Source organism: Mastigoproctus giganteus, chromosome 8, assembly GCF_048544385.1.
Source record: "Mastigoproctus giganteus isolate SK-2022 chromosome 8, ASM4854438v1, whole genome shotgun sequence".
Lineage (NCBI taxonomy): Eukaryota > Metazoa > Arthropoda > Arachnida > Uropygi > Thelyphonidae > Mastigoproctus > Mastigoproctus giganteus.
Window position 1 is genome coordinate 226,886,269 of NC_143582.1, and position 14,245 is coordinate 226,900,513.

The 14,245-nt window shown below is 38.4% G+C and overlaps 1 long non-coding RNA gene across 4 annotated transcripts in view; it reads left to right on the forward strand.

Moving 5' to 3' along the window:
* Nucleotides 1-14,245, forward strand: part of LOC150082381 (uncharacterized) — a 255,841-nt gene that overhangs the window by 141,497 nt on the left and 100,099 nt on the right. For 2 of the 4 annotated variants that reach the window (XR_016547320.1, XR_016547323.1), the window contains exons 2-3: nucleotides 3,426-3,659; nucleotides 6,399-6,944. This is a non-coding gene — a long non-coding RNA (uncharacterized LOC150082381). The remainder of the gene's footprint in view (nucleotides 1-3,425; nucleotides 3,660-6,398; nucleotides 6,945-14,245) is intronic. The other 2 variants (XR_016547322.1, XR_016547321.1) reach the window with 1 other exon arrangement.

The following is a 14,245-nucleotide window of genomic DNA, read 5'->3' on the forward strand; positions in this document are numbered from 1 at the left end:
GTAAGAAGGACACCCAAGGTGGATGGTATCTATCTAGTTATATTAAGACAGCCAGCAAAGCAATTAATCAAGCCTGTAGTCATAATTATGACAGCATTCTTGGATTTATGGGAGGTCTTCCAGACTGGAGGTGTGTGAGATTGTATCCCCTATTCTTAAAGGGGATCACAGGGCGACACGAGTAATTACAGACCTGTTAATTGTTCTTTGGAAAATAATGGAGTCACTGCTTAAAGAATCAATGTCAGATCATCTACACAAGACTGCAGTTATAGTTCAGATGCAACATGGGTTTGTTGAGTGGAAATCTTGTCTAACCAATCTCATTAGCATTAGCAGAGGTGCAGACCAGGCTAGCCGAGTGGGTAAAGTACCTGCCCGACAACCCAAAGGTTGCGGGTTCGATTCCCACCTCGGGCTTGGATCAAAGTACTGCAAAAAAACCTTGGGAGGTGCAATATGGCCACAGAAGCCGATGAGCCAACAACTACCAAATCAAAAAAAAAAAAAAAAAAAAAATTAGCAGAGGCATATGATGCAAGGAAGCAAGCTTATTCAGCATCAGCCAAAAAAAAAAAACCCACTTCCACTTCACCCCTCCGTTCGTTCGAAACACCTGTCCAGCTGAGCCTTAAATTTATTTAGGCTATCAACTTCCACGACAAGGGATGGAAGTCTGTTTCACCAACCAACTACCCGCTGGCTAAAGGCAAATTTCCACACGTCTATCCTACATCTGTCTTTCCTCAATTTGAATTTATGCCCTCTCAGGTGATTATTGGCAAGGGATGCAAAGAAAAACAGCAAAGAGTTCTTTACTTATGTAAACTCTAGAAGGAAGGGGATGAATCAGATTGGTCCACTTGATATTGATGGGTCAACTATTGATGATCCTGCTCAGGTAGCTAACAAACTAAATGAATATTTTGCATCGACATTCACACATGAGGAGTTATTCAGCGAGGGGAATGCCAGAAGTGTATTCAACTCTAGCAGTAAGCTACAGAATCTTGAAATAACTGGGAGTAAAGTGGAGGAGAAACTGTTGAAGATAAACACAAGAAAGGCACCCGGGATGGATGGGATCTATCCAGTTATATTAAAGGAGGCAGCAAAGGAAGTAAGCAAACCCTTAGCCATAATTATGAGAGCTTCCTTGGACTCAGGGGAGGTACCCATAGACTGGAAATGTGCAAATGTGACCCCAATTCACAAAGGAGGATCAAAGGCTGACACAGGTCTATAATTACTTTACAAGTAATTATAGACCTGTGAGCTTAACTTCTGTTCCAGGAAAATTAATGGAGGCACTGGTTAAAGAAGCACTGCAGGATCATTTAGACAAGACTTCAGTTATAGCTCAGACACAGCATGGTTTTGTTAAGGGGAAGTCTTGCCTGACCAACTTGATTGGATACTATGATGCAGTCACAAAGGAACTGGATGCAGGGAATAACTTTGATATTATATACTTGGATCTTAGAAAGGCTTTTGATACTGTTGCACATGGAAGACTGCTACACAAATTGGAGCAGTGTGACATTGGAGGCAAATTGCTGCTATGGATAAAGGGGTGGTTGAGGGGGAGAAGACAGAGAGTGGTAATCAATGGACACTGCTCATCGTGGACTAATGTTATTAGTGGAGTCCCTCAGGGCTCAGTGTTGGGTCCATTATTGTTTTCTGTATTTATAAATGATATTGATGATGGTATATCAAGCTTAATGTCCAAGTTTGCAGACGATACAAAGGTTGGCAGGGTTGTCAAGGACACTACTGACACTATGCTACTGCAACAGGATCTGGAAAGGTTGAGCAGATGGGCTGAGAGGTGGCAAATGAAGTTTAACATTGACAAATGTAAAGTACTACACATGGGAAACAGCAACCCCAGAGCAACGTATCAACTCTGTGGTACTACACTGACAGTAGTAGAGAAATGAAAGGGACTTGGGGGTGGTTGTGCAGGCAGATATGAAGTTCTCTGAGCAGTGCAGACGGGCTGCAAGAGTAGCTCATGGAGTATTGTCAATGATATACAGGAATTTTTCCAGCAGGGATAAGGAGGTGATTATTCCATTGTATAAGGCAATGGTCAGGCCACACCTAGAGTACTGTATACAGGTCTGGAGGCCTCATTTCAAGAAGGATGTAGAGCTGCTGGAACGAGTACAGAGAAGGGCAACAAGATTAGTGAATGGAACAAAGGGGTGCTCTTATGAAGAAAGACCTAAGTTTTGCAAATTACAGTGTCTGGAGACTAGGCACCAGCGAGGTGATCTGATAGAGGTGTATAAGGCCTTGAATGGTTTAAGCATGCTCAATGCTGATGGGATTCTTCCTCTAGCTCAGAAAAATCACCTGAGAGGGCATAAATTCAAATTGAGGAAAGACAGATGTAGGATAGACGTGCGGAAATTTGCCTTTAGCCAGCGGGTGGTTGGTTGGTGGAACAGACTTCCATCCCTTGTGGTGGAGGTTGGTAGCCTAAATAAGTTTAAGGCTCAGCTGGACAGGTATTTTGAACAAACAGAGGGGTGAAGTGGAAGTCGGTTTTTTTTTTTTTTTGGGCTGATGCTGCATAAGCTTGCTTTCTTGCATCAAATGCCTCTACTAATGCTAATGCTATTCGGAGCAAGAGGAAGAATCCCATCACCATTGAGCATGCTCAAACCATTCAAGGCTTTATACACCTCTATCAGATCACCTTGCTGATGCCTAGTCTCCAGACACTGTAATTTGCAAAACTTAAGCCTTTCTTCGTAAGAGTACCCCTTTGTTCCATTCACTAATCTTGTTGCCCTTCTCTGTACTCGTTCCAGCAGCTCTACATCCTATTTGAAATGAGGCCTCCAGACCTGCAATGGTCAGGCCACACTTTGAGTACTGTATACAGTACTCAAAGTGTGGCCTGACCATTGCCTTATGCAAGGGAATAATCACCTCCTAGAAAAATTCCTGTATATCATTGACAAGACACCATCAGCTACTCTTGCAGCCCGTCTGCACTGTCAGAGAACTTCATATCTGCCTGCACAATTACCCCCAGGTCCTTTTCATTTTCTACCACTGTCAGTGTAGTACCACAGAGTTGATACATTGCTCTGGAGTTGTTTCCCATATGTAGTACTTTACATTTGTCAATGTTAAGAGCTTCCATGGTTGGAAGCTCTGTAGTTTCCAACCATGTAATAAGACAGATACATAAGTGAACTGGAATCACTTGACAAAAAAGACTAATACTGTGTTCTTAATGTCCAGGAATTTTCAATTGGTAATTATTCTTCACTGCCATATGAAAATAACTGCCATATAACTTGTTATGAAAAGCTATACTTTTAAAATAAGCAGGAGATATGGAAATTATCATTAAAAATTCTTAAATTTCAATGAAGAAATTAACATGATTTTTTTCCCCCTTTCAGGTATAACTAAAGCCCTTCTTGAAACAGGTAGTCAGATTAATGCTTCAGACAAACCCGGATGCACACCTCTGATTATACCTTGGCATAATTTTACAGCTGCCAGATGTTTGATTCATTATGGAGCTGCTGTTAAAGTGGACAGCTATAGCAACACACTACTATTTTGCATAACAGGATCAGCATACCCTTCTTTTAGAATTGTATCTGTCTCTCTTAGTATCAAGGGGCATTGTGGTAAGTTCTGCTTACAATATATTGATGCTGCATAAGCTTGCTTTCTTGCATCAAATGCCTCTACTAATGCTAATGCTAATATTGTCTCTCTTCTATTATATTGTCTCTATTCTATTATATGCTTTTGTAAAGGTGACTACATTGGTCTCAGAGATTTTTTAAGTTCTATACAGTGAGACCAACTGATGATGTTACCAACAGCAAATTCTAATTGGAAAGCATTCAAGGAAGTAATTTTGGAAGCTACTGGTCTTTTTGTTCCAACTAAGAAATACTATTGGAGGTTTAGGCCCAAATGGATGTCAGTTGAACTAATGAGACTCGTGGCAGAGAAGAAAATTGCATGGGATGCACATAAATTGTCAGGCAACACAGAAGCCTATGGTAGATACAAGTTAGCATGTAATCAAGTTACAAAGGAGGTTAGGCAAGCAAAGGCAGATTATGAGAAATCTTTGGCAAAGGATGCAAAGAAAAACAGCAAAGACTTCTTTACTTATATAAACTCTAAAGGGAAGGGATGAATCAGATCGGTCCACTTGATGTCAGTGGTTTGACTCTAGATGATCATTCTGCCAAACAATGATTATTTTTCATCTACATTCAAATGTGAAGAGTTAATCAAGGAGGAGAGGGCTAGATGTTTATCAGACTCTAAGAGGGAGTTCAATGATTTTGTAATAACAGAGCAAAGTGGAGGGAAAATTGTTGAAGTTAAACATAGGAAAGGCACATGGGGTAGATGGGATCTCTCCAGTTATATTAAAGGAAGTAAGCAAACCCTTAGCCATAATTATGAGAGCATCCTTGGACTCGGAGAAAGTCCCCACGGACTGGAAATGTACAAATGTATCTTCAGTACACAAAGGGGAATCAAAGGGTGACACGAGTAATTACAGAGCTGTTAGTTTAATTTCTGTTCCAGGGAAATAATGGAGTCACCGGTTAAAGAAGCATTGCAGGATCATCTAGACAAGACAGCAGTAATAATTCAGACAGCATGGGTTTGTTAAGGGGGAAGTCTTGTCTGACCAATTTGATTGGATACTGTGACATGATCACAAAGGAACTGGATGCAAAAAATAATTTTTAAATCATATACTTGGATTTCAGGAAAGTTTTTGATACTGTTGCACATGAAGTTTAACTGTACAAATTGGGGCAGTATGGAATTAAGGGCAAGTTGCTACAATGGATAAAAGGATGGTTGAGTGGCAGGAGACAGAGAATGGTAATCAATGGATGTTGCTCTTCACGGACTAATGTTATTAGTGTGTCTTCCAGGGTTCGGCGTTGGGCCCATTATTGTTTTGTATATTTATCAATGATATCGATGTAGGTATATCAAGCTTAATGTCAAACTTTGCAGATGATACAAAAGATGGGGAAGGATGTTAATAACAGTAATGACAGTATGCTGCTGCTGCAACAGGATCTGGAATAGTTGGGTAGATGGGCTGAGAAGTGGTAACTGAAGTTTAACATTCACAAATGCAAAGTACTGCATGCGGGTAGCAGTAACCCCAGAGAAATGTACCAACTGGGTGGTGTTACACTCAGGGTAGTGGAGAATGAAAGAGAGCTAGGGATAATTGTGCAGTCAGATATGAAGTTTTCTGATCAGTGAAAACAGGCTGCCAGAGTAGGTAATGGGGTCTTGTCAATGATATACAGGAATTTTGCGAGCAGGGATAAGGACCTCTACATCTTTCCTAAAAGGAGGCTTCCAGACCTGTACTGCTGACAGGTCTGGAAGCCTCATTTTAGGAAGGATGTAGAGTTGCTAGAACGAGAACAGAGAAGGTGAACAAAGGGGTGCTCTTATGAAGAAAGGCTTTTAAGTTCTGCAAATTGCAGCGTCTGGAGACTAGGCGCCTGCAAGATGATCTGATCAAGGTGTATAAGGCCTTGAGTGGATTGAGCAGGCTCAATGCTGATGGGATTCTTCCTCTTGCTCAGATTACAAACCTGAGATGGCATAAATTGAAATTGAGGAAAGACAGTTGTTAAACAGATGTGCCGAAGTTTTCCTTTAGACAGTGGATAGTTGATTTCTGGAGCAAACTTCCATCTGTTGTTGTGGAAGTTGATAGCTTAAATAAATTCAAGGCAGAACTAGACAAACATTTGGAAGGAATGGATGGGTGAAATGGGAAGAGGTTTTTTTTTTTCCGATGCTGTATAAGCTTGCTTTCTTGCATCATAGGCCTCTACTAATGCTAATGCTAATATTTGGACGTCCAGTAGTGCCATTTCCATTTTCTTTGTACTACATCTTAAACAATTTAAGCAAACCATTAAAAGAAAATATAATAAATTAGATTAAATATCAACTGCAAAGTTTATACAATTATGCTGCAGTCATGTTAAGAGCTCTATAATAGTGCTGGTTGTGCACATTATATTCTAACAGTGAAATACTGTTTTTGTCATGTTTACTTCTGAACAAAACTGGGATTGAAACTATCAGCTATTATATTTAATTTGTGTAGAATTGAAGTGAAACATGCAAAATATGGATTGAATGTACTCAAAAATGTAATAAGCAGAAACTGCCATGATGTATGATGAAAGGAGGGAGAAAAATGCATCATAATTCCACTGGTAAAGATGTTTGTGCATTTAGTAGAATAAAAGAATGACAGAATTTGTTTAGTATTTCCTAAAATATGTTTTGAATAAAATAATTAAATATTAAAAACAATATATAGAAAGGAATTTTTATTTTATTTTTTACAGGTTAATGTGCAAAATCACCATTGCTGGACTCCATTGATGGCTTGAATGATAAATGCCAATGTGAGAGGACTGTTCTGTACGTAAGCATGGGAATCTCATTAACGTAGCAATTCTTCTAATAGAACACAAGAGTAATTTTGACTGATACCGACCAGATGTTTCATCAGCACTTGTTATAGCTGCAGAATATTCCCTGACCTCTGTATTTGAAATGTTTCTTCATTGTAGGTGCAATGTGAATGTTAAATGCTGTTGCTGTTTCATAACATCCCTGTATATTGTTGTTAGACACAACTGGAGGGATTTAGTGGATCTCTTATTTGCCACAAATGTCAAGTCATCAAACGAAATGTGGGTTAAACAAGTCTCTTGTTCTGAAGATTTGCAATAAAGAGTTGAGCAATTACATTGTTGAGAAGTTAAAAGAAGTTCCTTCTCTGAAACATTTATCATGGGTTGATATACACAAAATACTTGAACAGGCAGAAAAAGTTTATGATCAAGTAGAGATTCCATATACTTTGATCGCTTGCTTGAAACTACAAAGTGAGTGGTTTCAGTTTGCTAAACATTTTGTCATATTCTATGTAATTTCTGTTTCAGATTTCTTTTATTATTGGATTTGCATGCATCTTTTTTTTTTAGCATACATGAATAGAATCTGTTTGTCTGCAATTTAAATGTGTATTTCAAAAACCATATATTCAATAAAAGTAGTTTATTTTCATAAAATTATTATAAATCTTTCATACTTCATTATCCTGAAGATTTGTTATATTCAGTTTCAAAGTTGAATTTTAAATTTCCTAATTATTAGTGCTACCATAATTCATTAAAAGAACAGTAGTTTGATTCAAATTTGTTTTTGAATTTCAATTTGTTTTGCACTCTTTTGAATTTGTTCGTAATGGTGTGTTTTAAAGGGTTTGGGAATGGGATCCTAAAGTGGCTATTTCATTAGAATTACATAGTCCCAGACAGAGGGATCTGGATTTATTTCAGTGAGTTCAATGATGAATAACTCCAGGTTTTTAAATCTTCATCATATGTAATTTGAGCATTGAAGACAAATCGGAATTGTGATAAAACTGGCTGATGTACATAATGCAGCATTTTGAAAACCAATTTACATAAGGCTTATGCATATCATACCACTGAAAGAAATAAACTAATAACTTTTATGAATTTCTGTCTGAATTTCTTATAAAGAGAATTTCTACAGAAATTTCCTTTAAGAAATTCAGACTTTATATTCATATAAGAACAAGAGCTCAGTACTGCAATTACGCCAATAAAACTAGAATTTTTCTGAATTTTAACTACATTGGTAGTTAAAATTCAGAAATACAATTAACAACTGGATAAACTTTAGTGTTGGTATACGGATAACCATGTTTATTGAAATACATCCACATGAAAGTTTCATATAAAACATAAAAATATTTGCATAAAACCTGAAAATAAAAATATTATTTTGATGTTTAATTATTCTTGCAAAAAATTCTAAGCTAAAATTAAGCATTGAACATTTTAATGCTTAACACAGTGGTGTATATACACTTTGGAGTTAAGCTATGCACAAGTCAGACTTTTTTTCCTGAAGTTTCAACCAGTGCTAAGAGATGGAGCCATAAGAAATGAAAAATATATCCCACACTTCACTGGGTGGCCCCTGCCATGATGACTAATAATTATGATTATTAATTTTCATTAAACATATCGTAAATACTGATGTCATTAACCTCTGGTAGCTTTATACACACCACAACTTCAATAAAAGAATTGCACAATTCACTGGGCAACCACAATACCAAATTAACTATGATCATGATGTACACACACAGACAGTGATGTCATTAACCACCTCTAGCTTTACACTCTGACGTCACTAATCACTGCAAGCTTATACACATCTAAACAATCTCACAGGGAGGATTCAATAGCTATTAGGAACTGCCACTAGCCAGCAACCACAAATATGATCAAAAACAACTAAAATTTTCCCCCCAACTCTATCAATGCCATCTTGAATTTCATTGCAGTATTGTCTGCCGTTATGCCAGTTCATAGCCCCTTACAATACTACTCACATTGATCATCATTGACCTGACTGAGAATGAAGGATATGAGTTTAGAAATTATAGCAGAATAAGGCATGTTCACCATGTTCAAACCGATGAACCATGTGTATCCTTTACTGTAGTCAAAGATATGTTTAACTACAGTAAAGGATACTGAAACGTAACTTAGGTAAAGTAAAGATACTTTTGACTGCAGTAAAGTAACTTGAGTTACAGGCCCCTGAACATGCATAATAAAACATAAAAGATACATAATTTTGTTTCCAATAATATGTTATTATTGTTATAATACTGTTTTTGAAGCCTAAGAAAATATGAACAAATTTCAGTTTGGTTTTTAAACCTTCCCATGGTTTGCACTTGTAAAACTGCTCAGACGATTTTTCATGTGAGATCATACCAGAGTGTTAGCAAGGTTCTCCAGGAACTGATACTTTGTTTTGAAAGGAGTTGCAAATCAGGTAGGCCTGCCATATCTAATATTGCATGAAAAAACAGCTATGGACCATTTACAAATTACTCTGATACTTGAATAATTTTATTTTTTTGGCTGATGCTATATAGGCTTGTTTTCTTGCATCATATACCTCTACCAATGCTTAATTATCACACTTTTATCTTCCCTCCTCCTCTGTAGTACTAATTATCTGAAATTTTCCATTTGATTCTTTTGGCTGCTTGTGCTGTCACAGACAAGATGACCAGATTTTCTAAACAATGTTTTCAACACCATTAGTTTGTCTACTTGTGCTTAAATAGACAAGAAACTGGAATGCCTCACTGCATCCACTTAGAATGTGCCCGCAGTGTATTAACTCTGAACTAGAAAATCATACACTTCGTTGAACTGACTTATAAAGAAGGTTGTTTACATGCAGAGCCGGCAGATGATGTATTTATTTCTCGGAATATTCATGTTTTAAAGGAGATATCTGTAATAATGCAGATGCATTATAAGGAAAATATTTCATTTTCAAAATTTTAATTTATTATTACTGTTAAAATAATTCAGAACAAAAGACAAGATTTGAAAGCAGGTTATATTTGGGAACCATTGTTCATTACAAATTGCAAGTAAATAAACTTCTAATTATTTCTTGCCCCATCTGCTAAAAGAGTACTGTAGATACACTGATGTTCAAAGAAAAAGTGCATCACCCCTTGAAATTGTAATTGTCATTCAAATAATGTAAGTATATGGCAATATTTCTTACAGATTACATCAGATAAGATTGACACATGTAGGTGATGACATAATATTGCATCAGCTGTTACTTTCAGCTATATAAGCATGCTCTGCAAGAGTTGCAGTCATTCCTTGAATGTGTCAGGATGGCGAGTTACGTGAGGAAGGATGTTGTCCCCATCGTATTGTTTATAGAGTGTCTTGTAATCATTTGACAGTGAGTAGATTTCCTTCCAAACTCAAGAATACTGGTTCTGCTGATAGGAAAAAAGGAACTGGATGCCACAAACGAGTTTCTATGCCAAAACAGGACCACGTTTTGAAGTGCTTATGTCTTAAAAACCATAAAGCTTCTTCGTCTGAGCTGAAAAGAGAATGGGAAGAACATACAGGAGTGATAGCAAGTGCAGTAACAGTCAGAAGATGCCTCTTCAAAAATGGACTTGTCGCCTGTCGTCCTAAGCGGAAGCACCCCTCACAAAAAATAACAAGGGCCGGATTAATTTGGTGTAAGGAGCGTGTCAAATGGCCCCCAAGCAATGAAAGTCAGTTATTTTCTTGGATGAGAAGAAATTCAACCTACAAGGCTCTGATGGGAGACAAACAATTTGCCATAGATGTGGTAAAGAATACCATCCAGACTGTATGGTGTCTATAGTGAAATTTCCTACCAGGCAAACGATATGGGGATGCATTTCATATCGAGGAGTAGGTCACCTGCAGTTTATAAAAGGTTCCGTAGATGCCAATGGATACCTGGCTATATTGGAAGGAAAATTGCTGCCAACTATTAGAGATTTCAACCTGCCTAGTAACTGCATCTTTCAGGACCACTCTGCTCCTTGTCATTGGGTGAAAAGTATAAGTAGGCACTTCTGTAGTTACTTTAGCTTTATTTCTGCATTAGAGGTTCGAACAGTAATGTGTTTACATTTGTTACAGCTATATTCAACTATCAGCTAACAGCTGTAATGGAAGAACGGTCCATTACAACTGTTAGCTGTCCAGGAAACAGCCCGGACCTAATTCATATAGAGAACTGTTGGGCGGGGCGCCTCCGTAGCCAGGTGGGAAGGAGCAGCAGTGCGTAGCACACGCTTCTTGATTAGACCGGGGTTCGAGCCCGTCACCACCAAATACGGAGGATGCGGAAAGGTCAGGGAATGACCACCGTATATCATAGAGCAATATGGCCTTAGTTGCTAATGCTCCTGAAAACCAAATAACAAGAACTGTTGCCATCGTGTGGAATCTGCATTTACCAGAAAGAAACCAAAGGCCCTTTGTGAACTTCAGGAAGCGATAATTGGTGTTTGGAACCATGAGCTATCAGTTGATTATCTTTAGAAATTGATCTTGTCAATGTCTCGACGCTGTGCTGCTGTCATCAGGGCCAGAGGCAGTTCAAATAAATATTAGTTTGTACCTGGTGAACTTTTCATTTTGTTTTCCATTTAATATGATAAACTGAAGCAAATTGAGAACATTTCAGCCATAATTGTCGTGTTTACTAAAACTGTTGTATAAAGGTTGCAAATGCTCATTTTGGATTATTTTGAGAGCAGCACCTGTCAAATATTTCTTGGCTTTGCCTTGACTATTAAAAAATATCTTTTGTTTATATTTCTGTTTGTGATGCTGGTCATTAATGTAACATAACATTGCAAAAAAGGGTTAGAAATGTGAAATTCCTAGGTGATGCACTTTCTTTGAACACCAGTGTATATTCTGTGTGGCAGTATGCAATTAAAGGCATCGAGATTTTCACCTCATAATTCACACCCATTTTGTATTTTTATTATTATCTATTAATCTTTTTTTTTTTCTTTTTTTTTTTTTGTGGTAGTGTATAGGCTGAAATACATTACCTGTTTATTTGTGACTTCCCAGGCTACTTATTCAGTGATGAAAGACCTTACAATTAAATGTAAAATATATAGTGAAAACTTAAAGCTAAGAAGGGTCATTTCTGAATAATATAACAATTTTAGTTTTAAAATTATATTTGTTAAGTAATGAATTTAAATGACAGGACTTTAGCAAAAAAAAAAAAAAAAAAAAAAATATATATATATATATATATATATATATATATATATAAATTTTCTTACTTATACTCAGAATATTATTTAAGTATCATTTCTCTGGTGTTTAAATCAGTTGGGCATGTTGACAAAATTTCAACTTCTTCAAAATTTCATCTGTAATGGGCTATGCTACTTAGCTTACAGTATAAAAAGCCAAACAGCTTCGTATGCTAGAGCAGTGGTAATTTGCATTTGGACGGGCAAGTGAAGGTGATATGATAGCAGTTGTGGGTAGTAAATTATCACAGAGTTTCAAAATACCATGATTGTGGGAGCATGTGCATCTGATAATTCCATATTGGAAACAGCACGTTGTGTCAGTTGATCATGGGCTACTGTGGTTAATGATGTGTACAAAGAATGGTGTTGAATAGAGGAAACTACCTCCCCTAACAGAACTGTAAGGGATTATGCAAGTTTGTGGTGAGCAGAAAGTGCAGCACATTGTACAGGCTCAACCTCAGGTCACTGCAACTGTTGACATTGCAATACAGTATGGAGAATGCAATATCCCAAATGGTGATGTGCTGCACACTCAGATATATTGGATTCCACAGCAGAAAACCCAAGAGACACCCTTTCCTGATCATCATCAACAATGAATGCTGTGGTGGCAACGGCACTCTGGTTGGACATGGGAGGACTTCGGTGGAAAAGACCTGCGTTTCAGTCTTGTCAATGATGGGGTGAATTTTTATAGTCATTTTGCACAACTTAGCCTGTGTCTGAGTTAGTTGGACACAGGCGAGGATAGCATTTTTTTCTCTCTCTCAAAAACTCAGGTTTTTCGCGAAGCACAAAAAAAGACCACAGAACACAATATGGAGCAATATAGCCTTATTCGCTACGTATGTATGTATATTTTGTTTTTGCGGCTCCTGGAAGGTTACTTCACCTCTTGCCTCTTTACACTGCACAGATACAGAGCTCTTTTTAAAGAGCTCTGTATCTTTTTGCAAATAAGGCTTTTGCTTGGCTTTTTAAAGCCAAGCAAAAGCCTTATTTCTGTATGCTCCTAAAACAAAAAATCAGAAGGACTGGAAACAAGTGTTGTAGTCAGATGAGCCCAAATGTCTGGTGCCATATGCCAATGAACGCTTTTGCCTGTGGCTTGTGCCACACACAAAGTAAATTGTGTTATAAGTATGTGCACCCATTGTGCATGATGCTGACTATCCAGGGAAGTGGTGATGGTGTTTAACATGCCCATATTAACAAGAACCCCTGGTGCATATTGACCAGCATTTCACTGTGATGTCTGCCAACAGCTCTTAGGAGACTATACGCATGTTGCCATGTTGCATTTTTTCCCAAACACAAAATGGGATAATCCAGTGTGCTGTATCATCAGGCTCGCACTGTGAACGAGTGTTTTGGGAAACACAGCAAAGACATCACCCATTTTGACTTGGCTCAAAATTGTGAATAATTAAACACTGTGGATGTTTCAGAACAGAAGTGAGTATGGACACGCAACTGTCATCTATTCCAGCACTTAGAAAAGCCTTGCTTTTCAGAACCTATGGAAGTGTTCAGACATCTAGTGGAGTCGGTGCCTAGGTGTGTGAGCCCTCGTGGGAAGCACAGTTGGTAAGATCACAGCCCTCCCCACACTGGGTGGGAAAGACCTGAGTTCAAGTCCAGTTGATGATGGGAAGAATTTTTATAGTTCTTTTTCACAACTTGGCTGATTTAGTCAATCTCCAGCAAGGTAGCATGGTTTTTCCTCCGGAAACTCAGGTCTTTTATCCAGCAAACAGAAAATCGACTTCAGAACACACAGAGCAATATGGTGTTAGTTACCAATGCTCCCAACCCTACTACTACAATAACAGCCTGGGCAAATAGTGGCTGCTATCCATGTGATCGGTAGTCCGATGGGATATTAGGTAGGTGGTCATAATTCAGTGATCACCGAGCGTATACACACCAGTGGGTCAGAGCATATCCAAAATGGCATGGCTGATGGGGTGCTCACTGTCACTCGTCGTTAGTAACTACCGAAAGTGATTCGAGGAAACCTACGAACCTGCGGTGAGGTGTTGGAAGACCATGGCTCATTGATGCTCGAGGTGAGCAAAGGCTCTCCTTGATGGCATGTGACAACAGAAGGGTGACTGTGGTGCAACTTGCTGGTAATTGGAATGCTGGTGATGGGAGTAATATGTAACAACACGGTCATGCTGAAAATGGGGCTCAGAGTAGCCTGTGGCTACTTGGAGTGCCCATGCTGACCATGATCCACCGGCGACAGTGCCTACAATGTGCACACAAGCATCGACACTGGACCTTGAGTGATTGGAAGGTCGTCTAGTCTGATGAATCACGTTTCCTTTTGCACCATGTGGACGGCCAGGTACGTGTGCATCATTTACCTGGGGAAGTGATGATGCCTCGATGCACTGTGGGACAAAAACAAGCCGGTGGTGGTGTCATGCTTTGGGCAATGTTCTGCTAGGATACCCTGGGTCCAGTCATCCATGTGCTGGGCAC